Here is a 20,267-nt window from a genome sequence, read left to right as displayed (position 1 = left end):
CTCTTTCTTTATGGACTGAGCCCTTTTTTGCAATTCTGACCACTGTCACTTTAAGCATTAATAACTCTGGGATGCTTTTACCGATTGTTTTGATTCCAAGATTGTTTTTTCGTGACATATTCTACTTTAACACAGTGGTACATTTTCGTTGTTACTTGCATCCATTCTTTGTGGAAAATCCCCAAATTTCATGAAAATTTTTACAATTTAGCATTTTTCTAACTTTGAAACTCTCTGCTTATAAAGAAAATGAATATTCCAAATAAATGATATATTGATTCACAAATACAATATGTCTTCTTTATGTTGGCATCATAAAGTTGACATGTTTTTACATTTGGAAGACATCAGAGGGCTTCAAAGTTCAGCAGCAATTTTCCAATTTTTCTCAAAATTTTGAAAATCGGAATTTTTCAGGGACCAGTTCAGTTTCAAAGTGGATTTGAGGGGTCTTCATATTAGAAATACCCCACAAATGACCCCATTATAAAAACTGCACCCCTCCAAGTATTCAAAAAGACATTCAGAAAGTGTGTTAACCCTTTAGGTGTTTCACAGGAATAGCAGTAAGATAAAGGAGAAAATTCAAAATCATCATTTTTTAAACTCGCATGTTCTTGTAGACCCAGTTTTTCAAATTTTACAAGGGGTAAAAGGAGAAAAAGCCCCCCAAAATTTGTAACCCAATTTCTCTCGAGTAAGGAAATACCTCATATGTGTATGTCAAGTGTTCGGCGGGCGCAGTAGAGGGCTCAGAATGGAAGGAGCAACAATGGGATTTTGGAGAGTGAATTTTGCTGAAATGGTGTTTTGGGGGCATGTCACATTTAGGAAGCCCCTATGGTGCCAGAACAGCAGAAAACCCCACATGGCATGCCATTTTGGAAACTACACCCCTCAAGGCACGTAACAAGGGGTCCAGTGAGCCTTAACACCCCACAGGTGTTTGATGACTTTTCGTTAAATTTGGATGTGCAAATTACATTTTTTTTTTTCACTAAAATGCTGGTTTTCCCCCAACTTTTACATTTTTACAAGGGGTTATAGGAGAAAATGCCCCCCAAAATTTGTAAACCCATTTCTTCTGAGTATGGAAATACCCGATGTGTTGACGTCAAGTGCTCTGCTGGCAAACTACAATGCTCAGAAGAGAAGGAGCACCATTGAGCTTATGGCAAGAGAATTTGTTTGGAATGGAAGTCAGGGGCCATGTGTGTTTACAAAGCCCCTTGTGGTGTCAGTGGACATGTGACCATGACCCCCCACATGTGACCATATTTTGGAAACTACACCCCACTGGCGTTAGACAGATCTTTGGAACAGTGGGCTGTGCAAATGAAAAATTATATTTTTCATTATCACAGACCACTGTTCCAAAAATCTATCAGACACCTGTGAGGCGTAAATGCTCACTGTACCCCTTATTACTTTACGTTAGGGGTGTAGTTTCCAAAATGGGGTCACATGTGGGGGGTCCACTGTTTTGGCACTATGGGGGCTTTGTAAACACACATGGCCTTCAATTTCGGACACATTCTCTCTCCAGAAGCCCAATGGCGCTCCTTCTCTTCTGAGCATTGTAGTTTGACCGCAGAGCACTTTACATCCACATATGGGGTATGTTCTTACTCAGAAGAAATGGGGCTACACATTTTGGGGGGCTTTTTTCCTATTCTTCCTTGTGAAAATGAAAAATGTAGGGTAACACCAGCATTTTAGTGAAAATTTTATTTTTCTCATTTTCACATCCAACTTTAACGGAAATTTGTCAAACACCTGTGGGGTGTTAGGGCTCACTATACCCCTTGTTACAATCCGTGAGGCGTGTAGTTTCCAAAATGTGGTCACATCTGGGTATTTATTGTTTTGCATTTATGTCAGAACCACTGTAAAATCAGCCACCCCTGTGCAAATCACCAATTTAGACCTCAAATGTACATGGCACGCTCTCACTTCTGAGCCATGTTGTGCGCTCACAGAGCACTTAACGCCCACATATGGGGTATTTCCGTACTCAGGAGAAATTGCGTTACAATTTTTTGGGGTCTTTTTTTCCTTTTACCGCTTGTGAAAATTAAAAGTATGGGGCATCACCAGCATGTTAGTGTAAAAAAAATTTTTTTTTTACACTAACATGCTGGTGTAGACCCCAACTTTTCCTTTTCATAAGGGGTAAAAGGAGAAAAAGGCCCCCAAAATTTGTAACGCAATTTCTCCGGAGTACGGAGATACCCCATATGTGGCCCTAAACTCTTTCCTTGAAATACGACAGGACTCCGAAGTGAGAGAGCGCCATGCGCATTTGAGGACTAAATAGGGTATTTGAATCCGCCACAAATATACCCTAAGGCAGCGTTTCCCAAACAGGGTGTCTCCAGCTGTTGCAAAACTCTCAGCATACCTTGACAGTCAGTGGCTGTCGGCAATACTGTGAGTTGCTGTTTTTCAACAGCTGGATGCTCTGTTTTGGAAACACTGCCGTACAATATTTATATATTTTTTCTATTGGAGTGGAGGGGGGGCACTAAGGGTATGTGTATATGTAGTGTTTTACCCTTTATTATGTGTTAGTGTAGTGTTTTTAGTAGGGATCGACTGATATCGATTTTTTTTATGGCTGATACCGATAATCTGTGGAGGTTAAGGCAGATAGCCGATAATTTATACCGATATTCCGGTTTAAATTATTGGCTATTTCTCTCCCCCCACCCCCCCCTGAAGCCTCTGCAGATCATTGATTTAAAGCGGGCGCTTCAAAATCAATGAACTGTAACGGCTTTTGCAGTGCCAGAGACCGCCGCCGCCACTTGCTTCTCTCCCTCTGCCTGTATAAAGCCCCCCTGACTTATAATACCACCTGTCCTGTGCACCTCACATATAATGCCCCCTGAGGGTGCAGAACAGGGGGCATTATATGTGAGGGGCACATGTCAGGGGGCATTATATGTGAGGGGCACATGATGGGGGCATTGTATGTGAGGAAAACAGGACATGGGGCATTATGTGTGGGGGTCACAGGACAGGGGGTGTTATGTATGAGGGGCACATGACGGGGGGATTATATGTCGGGGCACATGACAGCCCACCCCTGTCATGTGCCCATATAATGCCCCCCTGACTTATAATACCCCCAGTCCTGTGCCGCTCACATATATTGCCCCCTGTCCAGTGCCCCTCACATATAATGCCCCATGTCCTACCCTCTCAGGGGGCATTATATGTGAGGGTACAGGACAGAGGGTATTATAAGTCAGGGGGCATTATATGGGCACATGACAGGGGGGGGGGGGGGCTGTCATGTGCCCCCACATATAATCCCCCCTGTCCTGTGTTCCTCACATATAATACCCTGATATGTGCCCCTCACTTATATTTGCCCCCCTCACTTATAATTTGCCCGTCCATCCATACAGCGCCCGAGCAGTGCTCACCTCACACGCTGCTACGTTCTTGTACTGTGAGTGAGAGCTGCAGGGACGTGATCTCCGGGCGCCGGCGCGATGATGTCATGTCACTCCTACTGCAAGAATGAAGCAGCGTGAGAAAGGTGAGCGAGTGGAGGAGCGGGACAGCTGACAGCTCCCGCTCCACCATGCTGTCAGGCAATTGCTCCGCACGGCAAAACAAGGCGTGCGCACAAATCGCGGGACTTAAGTCCCGGCCTGAAGTTCAGGGCCGGGACTCAAGTCCGCCATTCATGCGCACGCCTTGTTTCGCGCATTATCGGCAGGTTAGAAGCCGATACCGATAACGAAGGAAAACGGGAATATCGGCCGATAATATCGGCCGTGCCGATAATCGGTCGATCCCTAGTTTTTAGGATACATTCACACGGGCGCAGGTGTACAATGAGTTTCTCGCTGGGAGTTTGAGCTGCGGCGGAATATTTGCCGCATCTCAAACTTGTAGCAGAACCTCCAGCTGTTGCAAAACTACAACTCCCAGCTTGCACTGACAGACCATACATGCTGGGAGTTGTAGTTATGCAACAGATGGAGGCACATTGGTTGCAAAACACAGAGTTTGTTACTTAACTCAGTGTTTTGCAACCAGTGTGCCTCCAGCTGTTATAAAACTAGAACTCCCAGCATGTACAGTCTCTCAGTGCATGCTTGGAGTTGTATTTTTGCAACAGCTGGAGGCACACTGGTTGCAAAACACTGAGTTAGCTAACAAACTCAGTTTCACAACCAATGTGTGTGCAGCTGTTGCAAAACTGCAACAATCAGCATGCATTGACAGCCGAAGGGCATGTTGGAGGCACACTGCTACAACTCTGCATGCTGGCAGTTGTAGTTTTGCAACAGCTGCCTGCACACACTTTTTCATAGAAAAAAAGTGCCTCCAGCTGTTGCAAAACTACAACCCCCAGCATGCACAGACAACCAAAGGGCATGCTGGGAGTTGTATTTGGAACTCCAGCTGTTGCAAAACTACAACTCCCAGCATGTTGCAAAACTTAAACTCCCAGCCTGTGCATGCTGCGATTTGTTGCTAAGCAACAGCAGGAAGTAACCATGCCTCACCTTCTGGTGGATCCTTCCGCTGGGGCCGCTACCGCAGCTGCCGCCGATCCTGCTGCTCCTGTCGCCGCCACCGATCCCGAGGGGACCCCGACGGACCAGGGCAAGGTAGGAGACCTCCGCCGATCTCCGCCATCTTCGCCGACCCGATCGCCACCCGGCAGGGTAGTGATTGATCGGTCGCTCCGACCGATCAATCACGTGATCGTGAGGTGGCACCTGTGCCACCTCATTACTGCTGGGTAAGGATGAATGGGGCTGTCTCGGACAGCCCCAATCACCCTTTTTTCCGGTTCACCAGAGACCCGATTGACCCGGAAAAGCCGCAAATCGTTGGTCTGAATTGACATGGGGGTCTCGGGGACCCTCCCCAGGCGTTTGCACGGGGTGCCTGCAGATAGATATCAGCAGTCACCCCAGTCCGGTCCCCGTCCGGCGAGTGGCGGGGACCGGAATTACCACGGGCGTATCCATACGCCCTCAGTCCTTAATCCCTTATGGACTTAGCACTTTTTCACCTTAAATGGGCACTGTAATGAAATTTTTTTTTTGATATGATAAAGTACTACGACATATCTCTAATCTACTTTTATAAAAAAAAAAATGCTTTTAAAACATTTTAAAAGCAATTTGAAATTCGGCCACTAGGGGTCGCCCTCCTAGTGGACGAATGCAGTGCGGAGTGACGTCACTGCAAAATTCCGACTGATTCCGGCAGGGCATCAGTCGTAATTTTGCGCAGGCGCAGGAACATCCAGGGCTGCGCATCGGCTCCCCACACTCGCCGACGGCCCTGCTGCAAGGTACGGAGGGGGGGGGGGAGGGAGGGAAGAGGCTCCCCCGCACCCGTCCCTCCCGCATCGGCTCCTGGCTCACTCCTTCCCCCATGAAGCTCCCGTCCTGGGCGGCGGCAGCCAGCAGAGCCCTGGGCCCCCCGCAGGGAGAAGCCCAGATGGAAGGGGCTTCTTCAGCAGCCGCCTGAGGGGAGTCCGGGGCTCCAGGGACCACAGGGGCCCCTCCGGCTCTACTCCGGTGTAGCTGCTGCCTTCCTTGGCCGGGCTCCGGCTCAGCTCCAGCTCCCCACCGCTGTCCGCCCGGTACAGAGCCACGGAGGTTGCCTTCCAATACAGGGTGCCTCCAAATGTTTTACCACTACAACTCCTAGCATGCCCTGACAGCCAATAGATGTCAGGGCATGCTGGGAGTTGTAGTGGTGAAACAGCTGGAGGCACCCTGTTAGGAGAACTAAGGGCGGAAGTTGCCCCCCAGCAGGCATCAGTGACGAGGTGCCTTTTAGGGAAGTCTGCCTGGTAGTGAGCACACTAAATGCCATTTTTAAATAGTAAAAAAAAAAAAAATAATAAAGGCAAAGGGAGGGTGTTAGGGATAGAAGGGCAATAGGCAGGGACAGAAAAAAAACAAAACATGATGGTGGGAGCTACCCTTTTGCAATTCTCACCACTGTCACTTTAAACATTAATAACTATGGAATGCTTTTACTTATTCTGATTCCGAGATTGTTTTTTCGTAACATATTCCACTTTAAAATTTTGTGGTAACTTGCATCCTTTCTTGGTGAAAAATCCCCAAATTTGATGAAAAAAGTGAAAATTTAGCATTTTCTAACTTTGAAGCTCTCTGCTTGTAAGGAAAATGGATATTCAAAATAAAAAAAATTTGGTTCACATATACAGTATGTCTACTTTATGTTTGCATCATAAAATTTTCCAATTTTCCAATTTTTCACAAAATTTTCAAACTTGATATTTTTCAGGGACCAGTTCAGTTTTGAAGTGGATTTGAAGGATCTTCATATTAGAAATACCTCATAAATGACTCCATTATAAAAACTATACCCCCCAAAGTATTCAAAATGACATTTAGTCAGTGTTTTAACCCTTTCACAGGAATAGCAGCAAAGTGAAGTAGAAAATTCAAAATCTATATTTTTTACACTCTCATGTTCTTGTAGACCCAATTTTTGAATTTTTGCAAGGGGTAAAAGGAGAAAATTTGTACTTGTATTTGTAGCCCAATTTCTCTCGAGTAAGCACATACCTCATATGTCTATGTAAATTGTTCAACGGGCGCAGTAGATGGCTCAGAAGGGTAGGAGCGACAAGGGGATTTTGGAGAGAACATTTTTCTGAAATGTTTTTTGGGGGGCATGTCACCTTTAGGAAGCCCCTAGGGTGTCAAAATAGCAAAAAAAATAAATAAACACATGGCATACCATTTTGGAAACTTCACCCCTCGGGGAATGTAACATGGGATAAAGTGAGCCTTAATACTCCACAGGTGTTTCATGAGTTTTGCAAATGTAAAAAAATAAAAATAACATTTTACCTAAAATGCTTGTTTTCCCAAAAATTTTACATTTTTAAAAAGGGTAATAGCAGAAAAAAAAAAAAAAAATTTTAAGCCCAATTTCTCCCGATTCAGAAAACACCCTATATGGGGGTAAAAAGTGCTCTGTTGGAGAAGGAGTCACATTTGGCTTTTTGGAAGCAAATTTTGCTCTGGGGGCATGCCGCATTTAAGAAGCCCCTATGGTGCCAGGACAGCAAAAAAAAAAAAAAACCCCACATGGCATTACATTTTGGAAACTAGACCCGTTGGGGAACGTAACAAGGGGTAAACTGAACCTTAATACCCCACAGGGGTTTCACGACTTTTGCATATGTAAAAAAAATAAATTTTTACCTAAAATACTTGGTTTCCCAAAATTTTTTACATTTTTACAAAGGGTTAAAGCAGAAAATCCCCCACAAAATTTGAAGCCCAATTCCTCCTGATTCAGAAAACACCCCATATGGGGGTGAAAAGTGCTCTGCTGACGCACTCCAGGTCTCAGAAGAGAAGGAGTCACATTTGGCGTTTTGGAAGCAAATTTTGCTCTGGGGGCATCCCGCATTTAGGAAGCCCCTATGGTGCCAGGACAGCAAAAAAAAAAACCACATGGCATCACATTTTGGAAACTAGACCCCTTGGGGAAAGTAACAAGGGGTAAAGTGAACCTTAATAACCCACAGGGGTTTCACGACTTTTGCATATGTAAAAAAAATAACGGGGAACGTAACAGTGTCATAGTGAGTACTTACACCTCCATAAATTTTGAACAGTGGGTCGTAAAAGTGAAAAATTCGATTTTTTTGCACTATAATGATAGTGGTAATGTTTCATTTTCACATTGGGTAATAGGGCAAAAGGCCCCCAAAATTTGTAGAACAATTTTGTCTGAGAAAAAAAATACCCATATGTGGATGTAAATTGCTCTGTGGACGCACTGCAATGCTCAGAATAGAAGGAGTCAAAATTTTGTTGAAATTGAAGTCGGGGGTAATGTGCATTTATAAAGCCCCCATTGTCCAATAACAGCAAAGGAAAAAAAACACTATGTGACGCTATTTTAGAAATTACACCCCTCAATGAACGTAACAAGGGGTACAGTGGGAAATAACACCGCACAGGTTTTTTGAAAAGTGGGCCATAAATTGAAAAATAAGACTTTTTTTTACAGAAAAATGCTGGGGTTACCCAATTTTTTACATTTTCACAAGGGGTAATATGAGGAATTGGGTTACAAATTTTGGAGGGCTTTTTCCCCTGACTATGAAAATACATCCACATATGTGGTAACGTGCTGGGCGGGCGCACAACAAGGCTCAGAAGTCATAGAGGTCAGTTTGTATTTGTGGCCTATGGCATATCAGTAGCTGACGGTTACAAACATTCCGAGGAAAATACAAAAATGAAACACCCACATGTGACACCATTACAGAAAGTACCCACCCTGAGGAATGGGTATAGGGGTAAAGAGGACATTTTGAACGCACAGGTGTTTCCAAAATTTATTTTCCAGGAATGGATGAAGGGTAGCTTTTGAAAATTGCAATTTTCAACCTATGCTCTGCTTCATTTTTCTGTGAACAACTAACATGTGACTCCGAATTGTCGCCTGGAAATACGACAGAGCTCAGCGAGAACTCTTCGCATTTGAGGCGGATGTTTGTAACGGACCTAACAGTTTCATACATTCAGAGGAAAATACAAGAAAGGAACACCCACATGTGAACCTATTACAAACTACACCCTCTAGGGAAGGTGTATAGGGTGAAGTGGAGATTTGGAACAGACGGGTGTTCCCTTCATTTATTTTTCAGGAAGGGATGACGTGTACTATGGGGGGAAAGAAAATTGCAATTTTAGTACTGATATGCCAATTATTTTCCCAGAATGATGACCCAGAGTACAGCCAAAAGTAAAAATGATGGCCGCCCCAAACCCTATACTCTGAATCATCATTCTGGGAAGGGGATGTGTGGGGCCGTCCCTATTCTGTTACCTCAAATGCGCAACCCGCTCAGGTGGGGAGAGAGCGTTGCGCATTTGAGGCAACTGCAAACCTCCAATGCTGTTGACTCTGTGTCCCGTGACCCATTTTTTAGGGGGAAAAAAAAAAAGATATTGGGGGTATTGGGTAAAAGGTTTTGGTTTTGTTTTATTTAGTTTTTTTTTTTTTGGGGGGGGGGGGGGGTTGGTATAAAATTTGGAAGAGAATGTACCCTGTACTGGTACATTGGAGTCGAATTTTGGGGAATGAAAATTAGGGCAAAGGATGGAAAGTTTAGAACTGCATGGAAGTGTGATACTCCCTGAAGCAGCCTATGAAGAGGCCCGGATTATCTGGGCAAGTGTCACACTGATAGGTGGTGTCCTTCCGAATCCCCCTCTTGTGACACACTCTGCATTTCTTCTGAGATCGTCCCTTCTTTCCTGTGTGGGGGATCACACCTGGAAAGTGTTGGCCAGGGATGATCCGGGGGCCCACAATTCCAGAGGTGCTCTGACCCGCTCTTTGGCGGTCACCAAAGATGAGAGCCTTTAGAACTACCTCTTGGAACTGCAGGTATGTCCCTGTGTTGCCAGCGTACTTGTACATTTACAAAAGAGTTGTACATGGACACCTGTACCACGTAGACCTCAACTTTGTTGTACCATACGCATGTTTTCCGCATAGCATTATATGGCTTGAGGACTTGATCAGAAAGATCAACTCCCCCCATATACCGATTGTAGTCCAGAATACAATCGGGCTTGAGGACCGGTCCCATGGTACCTCGCACAGGGACAGGGGTGCTGCCGTTCCCATGAATAGTGGTGAGCATAAGGACATCCCTCTTGTCCTTATACCGGACCAACAACAGGTTCGCATGGGAAAAGGCATGGGACTCACCCTGGGGATAGGAGTCTGCAGAGTCCCACAAGAGACCGTGGATCTGGCGGAGAGGGATGAAAAGAGAGGGATACTGGTATAAAAGTTATCCACGTAAAGATGGTAACCTTTATCTAGCAATGGGTGCAAAAGGCCCCAAACGATTTTCCCGCTAACACCCAGAGTGGGGGGACATTCTGGGGATTCAAAACGGGAATCTCGTCCCTCATACACTATAAACTTGCAAGTGTACCCGGAGGTACTCTTGCAAAGTTTATACATCTTCACGCCATACTGCGCCCGCTTGGTAGGGATGTATTTCCGGAAGCTGAGTCTCCTCTTAAAGCTGATGAGAGACTCATCAATATCGACCTCCCTTCCAGGGACATAGGCCTCCCAAAATCTGGCCCCGAAGTGATTGATGACCGGCCTGATTTTATACAGGCGGTCATACGCGGGATCAGTTTGGGGGGGGGGGGGGGACATGCAGCATTATCAGCATAATGCAAACATCTCCGAATATGCAGCGCAAGGCCCCAAAAGGTCCTCATTTCGGCTGCATCGACTGGAGTCCAGCCGCCGGGTCTAGCTAAAAGTGAGCCCGGGTTAGCGGCGACGAACTGTTGGGCATACAGATTGGTCTGTGTAACCATTAGTTTAACAAAGTCGTAACTGAAAAAATGACCGAAAAAGTCCTTTTCAGTGAACCCGGCGATGTTAATCTTGATTCCTGAGTCGCCAACAAACTCAGGAATCACAGGCTCGTGGTCCGCTGGCTCAGCCCAGACAAGTTCTCTGGTACGATGTACCAGTGACCTTGGCAGGGGGGCTTCACTAGTATGAGCGCCAGGGGGACTCATACTAGCATGGGGCACAGGGTCAAGGACAGAGGAGGATGATGAAATAAGGAAGGTGGGGCCTTCATCATCCTCTGAGCCGCTCTCGGTGTCTGAGGCAATTATGGCATATGCCTCCTCCGCCGAAAAACACTCTGCGGGCCATTTCCCTACTCTAATGGGGATGGGTTTGTGTGTGTGTATGGGGGAAAACTTTATTGGTATGTGTGCTGTGTGTGGTGTGGTGCGAGACTACTTCCCTAACCCTCCCTAACCTAACCTAACTAAACTAACCCGCCCTAACAGAAAAAAAATGAAAAATAAAAAGGGGACTTTAAAAAAAATAAAAAGGGACTTCTAGCACAAAAAAGCCCTGCGCCAAAAAAAGCGTTTATCTAATCAGTGGTGTGCGCACTTATTAGCACTTGTGGCGGCAGGGGGTGCAGAAGTCAGTGGGTGGTCTGGCCACTCAGCCCAGAACAGTGGCTGGTGGCTTGTACATAGACCCCCACACAAAAAACCCGAAAAATAAAATAAAAAAACGCTTAACCCCGAAAAAATGCACCCACCTGAACCCCAAAAAAACGCTGATCAGTACGGTCCGTTCTCACAGTACACACCTGCTACTGGTGGCACGGACCGCCTATGGGTGCAAAAAAAAAAGGGCCGATGTCACAGGGCCGATGTCACACAGCTAAAAGGTGCTACGGACCCCCGGACACCCACTGATGTACGCCGAAAAAAAACAACTTTTTTTTAACCCTAACCTGTCCCTACCTAAATCTTAAGCTATCCCTGGGGGATTTCTGTGCCAAGGGACCACAAAAAGGGGGCAAGGGGCACTTTTTTTTACAGTGAGGGGATGGTGGCAGCACGGGGCTCCGTCCTGCTCGCCAGATCTCTGTGGAATGGCGGGCAGAACGGAGCAACATGCTCCTAGCCCCCACCATCCCCTCCCATCCCACTTTGGCCACCCAATCACAACTGTACTGAGGGGGGTGGCAACAATGTCAGCACCCAGTACAGTACGGATGATGATTGGTGGTGTATATTACACCACCATTCATCATCTTTATCCGGGTCACCGGGTCACACATGACCCTGATGACCCGGAACCGCTGCAGAACGCCGGTTAATACTTAACGGTGTCCTGCAGCGATTGCCGGGTTTATATTGCTGTGCAAGATGTGTGCTTGGGAAGAGTGTCAGGGAGACTAGTCCTCATTTGGCACACCAGAGAGGCAGAGGGAGATTAGGCAGGTAAAGTGGCTAAGGAACTTGTGTAGGAAGGAGGGGGGTGGCTTCATGGAACACTGGGATGACTTTTCTGTTGGCTACAGGCTCTAGGTACAGGCTGCACCTAAATGTGGAGGGAAGGGGGAGTGTGCAGCTGTATGTGGTGGTTCAATGCAAAAGTAGCAGCTACACTGAAGCTAGTTTGGGTGGCTGTAGTCTTAGAAGGTTTGCTGGTAACTCAGTAATCTTTCTCTAAAATGCTGAGGTCTATTTATCTGTGTTTACATGCATTTCTGTGGTTTTTTTTTTGTATTGCATGCATGCTCTGTGTAACACTCACGTTTCTGAAGATAGGAACAACGGTGGATGTGGATCCGCTGGACCTGTTTGGCAGATGACTCCGACCGTACCAGGGAGCAGAGTCTAAAGGTGCCACTGGCTTTGGATGGACTTGCTGCGGCAGGTGGCACCCAGGTCGCTACCCCTGGCACGGCTCGACCACACACGCGGCTGAGGAGATGCGAGGCACAGGAGGGATAAGGCAACTCGTAGTCTGGATAGCAGGAGGTCAGGGCAGGCAGTACAGTAGCGTAGTCAAAGCGAAGCAGGAGTTCAGTAAGTAGGCGGCAGAGGAGCAAGGTCAAGTCACAAGAGCAAGAGATCTGATACATGGCAAGGCAATACAGAGGAATACTTTCTCAAAGGCACAAGGCAACAAAGATCCGGCAGGGAACTGAGGAGGATGGAGGAATTTATAAATGAGCCAGAGGTGGATTTCACTAATGAGCGTACTGGCCCTTTAAATCTTAAAGCTCCGGCATGCGCGTGCCCTAGGGGACGGGGACACGCGCGCTGGTGCAGAGGCAGGAGAAACACCCGGAGAGTGACGGACTGGGGCTCGCATGCGGGCGCGTCCCGCGATGCGAGTCCCAGCCCCGTTGGCAGCACAAGGTAAGGGGACCATGCGCTCACGGCCAGTGTGTGTGGCCGGAGCGCATAACGTACCACACTGAGTCTTAAACAGAGTGTAAGGCGTTAACTACCCATACGTTTTCTGCAATATGTAAGAGCAGTGGTACTTTGTCACATGTCCCACCCCTTAGCCAATTAATGCTAAGGACTATCCTACCCTACCCTCTATCCTAGGATAAGGGGAGGACCAAAAAGCCTCATATCAGAGTAGTCCAGACCTGACCAGTAAAGAGTGAGCACATGCTCTGCAGCCCTCTAACAGGGCTGATGATGCATTTTTACCACCCTAGGCATACCTTAATTTTGTCGCCCCTTTGTCACCACCCCTTATTCATACCATTTTTAATGCATTACACTGTTATTAATTAAATCCACATTACATAGATCAAACATATCAGCTCTGCTCAGGCTCTACAGACCCTATAAAATGATTACAGCTACATGTAGGGACTCACCGATGACATCTTCTCTGATTGGAGTCAGTTATTTTTCTTTTTCTTCTTCATTCAGCCCGGGCCATCATAAAGACTTCTCCAGCCACAACTCATCTTCAATAAATCTGTTGGACAAACATTTTAGACTCCTAATTTCAGCACAATTTTCTCCTCTATATAAACTATCCATGTGTTTTCTCCTCACAGTAATAGTGCCCATTTTGTGCCCTCATATAGCAGGCCCCCAAACATTGGATTCATATTCCCTGACCTTGCCCCAGACAGCTATGTCCCCTCACATGTATCCTCACATTGCCCTCAGCAAGCCACGACCCCTGACATTTTCCTCATCTAGCCATGTCCCCTGACATTGCCCCAGCCAGCTATGTCCCCTCACAGTGCCCCCAGCCTGCCATGTTACCTCACAGTGCTCCGAGCCATGTCCCCTTATATTGCTCCCATACTGCAGACCCAATAAAAAATTAAAAACCACCATTAACTTCTCCATTGTTCCCCCAAAGCTCCAGGCGCTCCTTCAAACAGATCCTATTCTTTCTGTGCTTGCAGCATCATACAGACTGTGAGCACAGGAAACCCAGTGTGCATTGTCAGGACAGAGCCGCATAATTCTGTTAGTGTAGCAGCATGCTTTGAACTCTTTGTTTAAAGGAGTGCTCACTCTGGGTCCTGAATCCTCATTCTCTGGGCGCTCTAGGTTAGCACCTATCAACCTAAAGGTGACGCTGGCCGTGCTCTCTTACGACAGGAGAGAGTAAATGGGTGAAATAACCTGTTGGCCTACATTGTGAATACTGTTGCATCTAAGTATTCCTGCCTAGCGGGTCCACCTACAAAAGGTATGTGGTGTCCCGGTACCGTATTTCATACGTTACCTTTGTAGAGGTCCCCATAGCAAGAGTCCCTAGGAACGTCGGGGGTCCCTCTCCTATAGTTATCCCCTTGTCACCCCTCAGTATATGACTGTATAGAAGTTCTTATAAATATGAGTATAATTGTGTATATATTTAATTGCCTACCTGTTCAGCGTAGCAGGACCTGCGGGTCACATGATTAGGTTAGAACTCTATGGTTTTGCTACAGGACCTTTGGAGGTTCCCATGACGTGTTCACCCACACTGCAATGTAACGGTGAGTGACAGTTGTTATGGACCAATCCAAAACGGCCAGCCCCTGCCCATATAAGGGAGCTGCGCCATCTTGATCGCTCTCTTGGGTTGCTGATTCTGGAAGAGGTAGGACCTCCGCAGCTTACAAGACAATTTACTAGGCCAAAGCCTTGCGGCCTCGGCCTCTAACATAGCGGATATACTAAGCAATTCCCTGCAAGATCACTGGACCTAAACGCACCCTTAAATCCAGCGGATCTATGCTACAAAATCCCTAAGAAGCTAAATTGAGCTTATCTGTTCCCAACCAACTGTCAATCGCTGCTCAGCTATATCTATAGAGACTCTGTTATCTGGACTGTTACTATTGCTGCTTGTACAGAAATTCTTCAGTAAAAGTTCCTGCAAGTTTTCAGTTAACAGTGGTTGTGGACAATCCTTTATTTCTGCATCACCTATTGCTCTTGAGAAGGGTGGCATTAGGCCTATGAAGATTACAGAATTAACCCTCACCCTGGCGTCAAGAGTGACAAGGGTTAACAGCGCCCTTTACTATTCTGAACAGCAACACCCTAACTACCCTACAAGGCTTTATCCCCTAACGCTACCACAAAGCCTTTTTGGCGTCGCACGAACAGGATTCGGGTGTGTGCCTTCTACTGTTGCCACTAGTGGAAGTGTACTCCCCCCCACAGAAAGTAGCGGACTTTATTCACGTGTCGCAGACCGCATTACAGTGTACAAGAGCGGTGCAAGTTGCAAGGGGGCCACATGAAAAGTAAGGGGGAGGCGAAGATTTATTTGCTGCAATGTGTAAACTGCGAAATGAATTCATTCTACAATCCTCTGGTCTGGTCGGCACAGAAAGAGTGAACCTGCTACCAGAGAAGCGCGCGAAAAAGGCCCGCACTGCGCCACGTCCCACCCCTGGGCATGGCTATCAAGTTGCTGTGTCGCAGCCGAACTTGGAAACAGAGGAGTCGTTTCTGGGAGGACAGGAAGTCGGGGCTGCACCGATGACGTCCTTCCTGCCGGCCACCATTTTGGGGAAGCCCACTATAAAAGACATCACGCACAGCGACCTCTTCAGTCTGCACAGAGAGCCGGAGAGTACAGACATGGCGGAGAGCAGCATCCCACGTGGTGAAGAAAGCAAAATGGCGCTGGAACAGCGGAAAGTTGTGGCAGTCGCAGCCCGCCTTTTCCAAGAACTTGCTGACCGTCTGCAGCGGTTGTCATTAGATGAAGAGGGGGCCTGCAATCTTCCCCCACTGTCTGATGAGGAGATCGATTGGCCAGACACACCTCCACCGGAGAGCGCAGGGACACCTGGAGGCGAGATTGTCCCCTCACCACAGAACTTGGGGCTTGTAGGCCGAAATCCCATCAGAGGAGTCTGCAGTGAGTACACCGCCAGAGGCGGCCTTTTCTTCCTCCTCCAGCCCTGAAGCTAAAATACCCCTATCTACTTCGCCAAGTGCACGACCGTGCTCACCAGATTTGCCCCAGTGGATCTTTGGGGACGAGCCGGGACTCATCGAGAATATGCACGCGGTTCTACAACCTATACCTGGGAAGCCACTCCCACCAATTCCAGCCGCACAAAGGGAAAGGGCCAGTCAAGAAGCCAAGCTGGCTGAACTGATGGATAAATTAAAGGCCCGGCACAGAGAACTGTACCCCCCTAAGCATGTGCATTTGCCTCCTGAGGAAAGAATTTGTTACCAGGAGAATACTAAAGAAATGGAAGCATTATTCATCCGCAAATGGGACATCCCAGAGAAGGGGAGGAGCCTCTAGAATGACGAAGAGCAACTGTGGCCAAGTTCGACAAGGTCAGAGGTTATGGGACACTCCTAGATTGCCATACAGGGCAAACCATCCTCGTAAACCGGCGAGCAGTACAGAGGCCATATCTTCACAAAAGTTCTACTCCCTGGAGGTGGGTGAAATTGTGGAGTACACCCCCGTCCAGAGCCTGCGTGGAGAATTGGCTGCAGCGGTCACAAGATCAACAGCCCCAACACAGCTTCCCTTCAAATACTTTTCATCCACAGATTGGGAATCGGATCCTTTCAACCTGAGGCCGAAATGGTCTGCTCCTAATGCCGCCTCCACCATCGTACTCAAGGAGGAGGAGCCTCTAGAGCATCAATCATCTTCTGTGTACAGTAAAGTGCCAAGTCCTGCTCAAGATCATGAAAGTAAGCCTAAATTGCGGGCACCAAAGACCGTACCTAGACCCTCTTGGAGCATTGAGAGTTTGTCTGTTCCAGAGGTACCAACGCATGTACCTAGACCCTTTTGGAGCAATGAGAGTTTGCCTCCTGCACAGGTACCAACGTATGTACCAAGGCCCTCTTCTGACTTGGAGAGTTTGCCTGCTTCCAGGGTACCGACAAAAGTTCTTTGGCCCACTCCTGGCATGGAGATGGTGCTAAAACCTTATGCACCCACTTTGATCCCGACCAGTAAGCCTCTGGTCACTTTGAGTCCTACTGTTGCCCATTCTACTCTCACCAATGTGGTGTGGGAGAGTTACATTAACTCCTCGCCTGCTCCAGATGTTGGGAGGTATAGAGGATCTACAAGAGGCACAAGAAGATTCTGGAGAAATGTCTTTTGAAAGACTGTAAAGTAATGTTTATTGTTTTTCTGTGCTAACCACTTTTGTTTTTCAGTAACAAAGTTCAAGACATGTGCCTAGCAGGACTGTGCTAACATTGTTCCAGTTTCAAGTTCAGCAACGTCACCATCAAGCTTTGTGCCTGACCATCAGGTCAAGAGACTCCTAGCCCATAGGAGATTCATAAGTTTTGTGCCCGGTTGATTTGGGGCAACCGTGAAATATAGGCCCCTAGTGTAGGTGGACTGCAGATCCTTACACGTCTGTTCTATGTACATAACCCTATATTCATAGGACTCTCTTGCTAAAATTTGCCCTTATCAGGTGTATGCGCCTGAACCTTGTTGAAGTGTTAATAAGTGTGTAAGCTTGTATAATAAAAATGTATATGGTTCCTGTACACAGAAAAATAGCTTCGTGTCTGTGTACATAAAAAGTAAGGATTGTACACGGAAAATTGTCCGCTAGATGCACGTGTACACCAAAAACAAAAAACGTAAATAATTCTTGTATACATGTACATACAAATGTATAAAAATACTAAAGAGGTGTTTTAGTAGTTGCTTAATAGGTGACTCTCCCGACTCCTCCGATAGTAGCATTCCAGTCGCCAATCACTAGCACCTGTCTCAACAAAAATAATAGGGTAACTTACCCTTAAGATAGCAAGACAAACTAGTAAGCAGTACTTGCACAAATAGTACTTAAATTACTCACTTAAATATACTACCTCAGTCTTCTCAGTACATCAAACAAAAATATATCTCAAGAGACACTTAGGAATTGTAGCCTATTGATATCCAATTCCTGCCACTGTTAGGTACACTCATATTTCTCTTCTTCTTATTACGTGTGTGAGATGCTCTACCTGGCCAGTAGGTGCTCTTGCAAGCTTGACATTAAACACGTATTTCTAAAGGTAACCTAGGTAGGTTATACTGTTGTGTTCTAGGGGTAAGTAGCCGATAGACCCTAGTAGCTAACCTTATTGGTAGAGAGCCTCAGGCAAGCCAATATACCCTTCTGTGTACTAACAGGTGACTCATCATAGCAAAAAGAAAAAATGTGGTGAGATTTCAGAAATGTTGAAACTTGAAACTAAATGTATAGAGAGCTGTACTAATGTATAGTTAGCCTCATAAAGGTTATAGAGAGCTATGGAAAAAATGTCTAAGGAGCTAGAAACTAAAGGTTAGATAGCTTCATCACTGTCTAGATCGCTTCAAAATGTCTAGATCACTTCAGAATGTCTAGATAGCTTCAATATTGTCTAGTCAAGATGCTTGTCAGAGTAACAAGCAAGTACAAATGTATCCAATGTTTATTCAGGTTTTGTCAGGATGTATAGAAAGTATTAATAATCCTGTCCTAGTTCCTCTGCCTTAGGGGACAGGCGTTGAAGTCGATTAGTTTTAAGAAAGGGGGTTTTGGTGTCCCGGTACCGTATTTCATACGTTACCTTTGTAGAGGTCCCCATAGGCAGAGTCCCTAGGAACGTCGGGGTCCCTCTCCTATAGTTATCCCCTTGTCATCCCTCAGTAAGTCTATGACTGTATAGAAGTTCTTATAAATATAAGTATAAATGTGTTTATATTTAATTGCCTACCTGTTCAGCGGAGCAGGAACTGCGGCTCACGTGATTAGGTTAGAACTCTATGGTTTTGCTACAGGACCTTTTGGAGGTTCCCATGACGTGTTCACCCACAACGGTGAGTGACAGTTGTTATGGACCAATCCAAAACGGCCAGCCCCTGCCCATATAAGGGAGCTGCGCCATCTTGATCGCTTTCTTGGGTTGCTGATTCTGGAACAGGTAGGACCTCTGCAGCTTACAAGATGATTTACTAGGCCAAAGCCTTGCGGCCTCGGCCTCTAACACAGCGGATATACTAAGCAATTCCCCGCTACTCACCGCAAGATCACTGGACCTAAACGCACCCTTAAATCCAGCGGATCTATGCTACAAAATCCATAAGAAGCTAAATTGAGCTTATCTGATCCCAACCAACTGTCAATTGCTGCTCAGCTATATCTATAGAGACTGTTATCTGGACTGTTACTATTGCTACATGTACAGAAATTCTTCATTAAAAAGTTCCTGCAAGTTTTCAGTTAACAGTGGTTGTGGACAATCCTTTATTTCTGCATCACCTATTGCTCTTGGGAAGGGTGATCAAGGCCTATGAAGATTACAGAATTAACCCTCACCCTGGCGTCACGAGTGACAAGGGTTAACAGCGCCCTTTACTATTCTGAACAGCAACACCCTAACTACCCTACACCCCACAAGGCTTTATCCCCTAACGCTACCACAAGTACAAGAAAGGTTAGGGTTCAAGGGGAAGTGTTTTGGGGCTAGATTGAAGAACTAGGTGCTCTATTCCTAAGGACCTGAGCTAGTTAGTGACAGGCAAACATTCTGGAAATTACCCTTTGGATATGCCCAGGAACTCGTTGCACCATCGCCCATTAAGTACGCTGGAAGGCATAACCATAAGGCTATGTTCACACAGCAGAAATTCTGTGATTCAGCTCATTCTGGAAACATTGCTGCAGATTTTTAGCAGTTTTGCAGAATTTAAGCAGAATTTCGGTAGAATTTCTGTGTGCACAAAACACTGAATGCTGCTGAAATTCAATGCCCAATTCACTTCAATGGGAAAATATAAAGAAGTGTTTAATGTTTTTGCAGAATCCTAAAAGCATAATTTCTGCACCGGATACTCCGCTGTGTGAATGAGGAGTTTCCATTCAAATTTTGCAGATTTTCCTTTTGCAGTGGAATTTTTCCAGCAGTCTTGGAATATGGTAAAATAAATCCCTAGATCAATGTTCTATAAAGACTTCCATAGTCTCACTGCTCTAACAGTAAAAAAAAAATCCCTTTCTGTGATGATAATTAAAAATTTTTTCCTCTAAATATACGGGATGCCCTCTTGTCATGGTTATTGGCTTAAGTATGAAAAGATCACTAGAAAAATCTCTGTACTGTCCATTCATATACGTGTACATTGTGATCATATCTCCCCTAAGATGACTTTTTTCACAGTATCTCTTGTTCCGCAAGTCCAATCTGCCCGGATCCCATCTTCACTAGCACAGTCACATGAAATCCAATAAATATTGGATAACATTGATCAATGATTCTGCCGCTTGACTGTTCATGCCTGGATCTCAGGCACGAAGCAGTCATTCAGCGATCGGACATGCAGGAGGAAGGTAGCAACCCTCCATGTGTCCTCTCCAGCTTTTCGGGATGCTGCGATTTTGCTGCCCACTAATTAACCGGCACTGATTA

At 46.1% G+C, this 20,267-nt stretch overlaps 1 long non-coding RNA gene across 1 annotated transcript in view; it reads left to right on the top strand.

Moving 5' to 3' along the window:
- LOC130273423 (uncharacterized) overlaps positions 1-6,792 on the top strand; it is an 83,574-nt gene extending 76,782 nt beyond the window's left edge. Inside the window, exon 3 of the long non-coding RNA XR_008843989.1 lies at positions 6,298-6,792. This is a non-coding gene — a long non-coding RNA (uncharacterized LOC130273423). The remainder of the gene's footprint in view (positions 1-6,297) is intronic.
- Positions 6,793-20,267: the final 13,475 nt, after the last annotated feature.

This window comes from Hyla sarda, chromosome 5 (assembly GCF_029499605.1).
Source record: "Hyla sarda isolate aHylSar1 chromosome 5, aHylSar1.hap1, whole genome shotgun sequence".
NCBI classification, from domain to species: Eukaryota; Metazoa; Chordata; class Amphibia; order Anura; family Hylidae; genus Hyla; species Hyla sarda.
The sequence above is the reverse complement of the archived record's forward strand: the minus strand, read 5'-3'. Positions and strand labels throughout refer to the sequence as shown.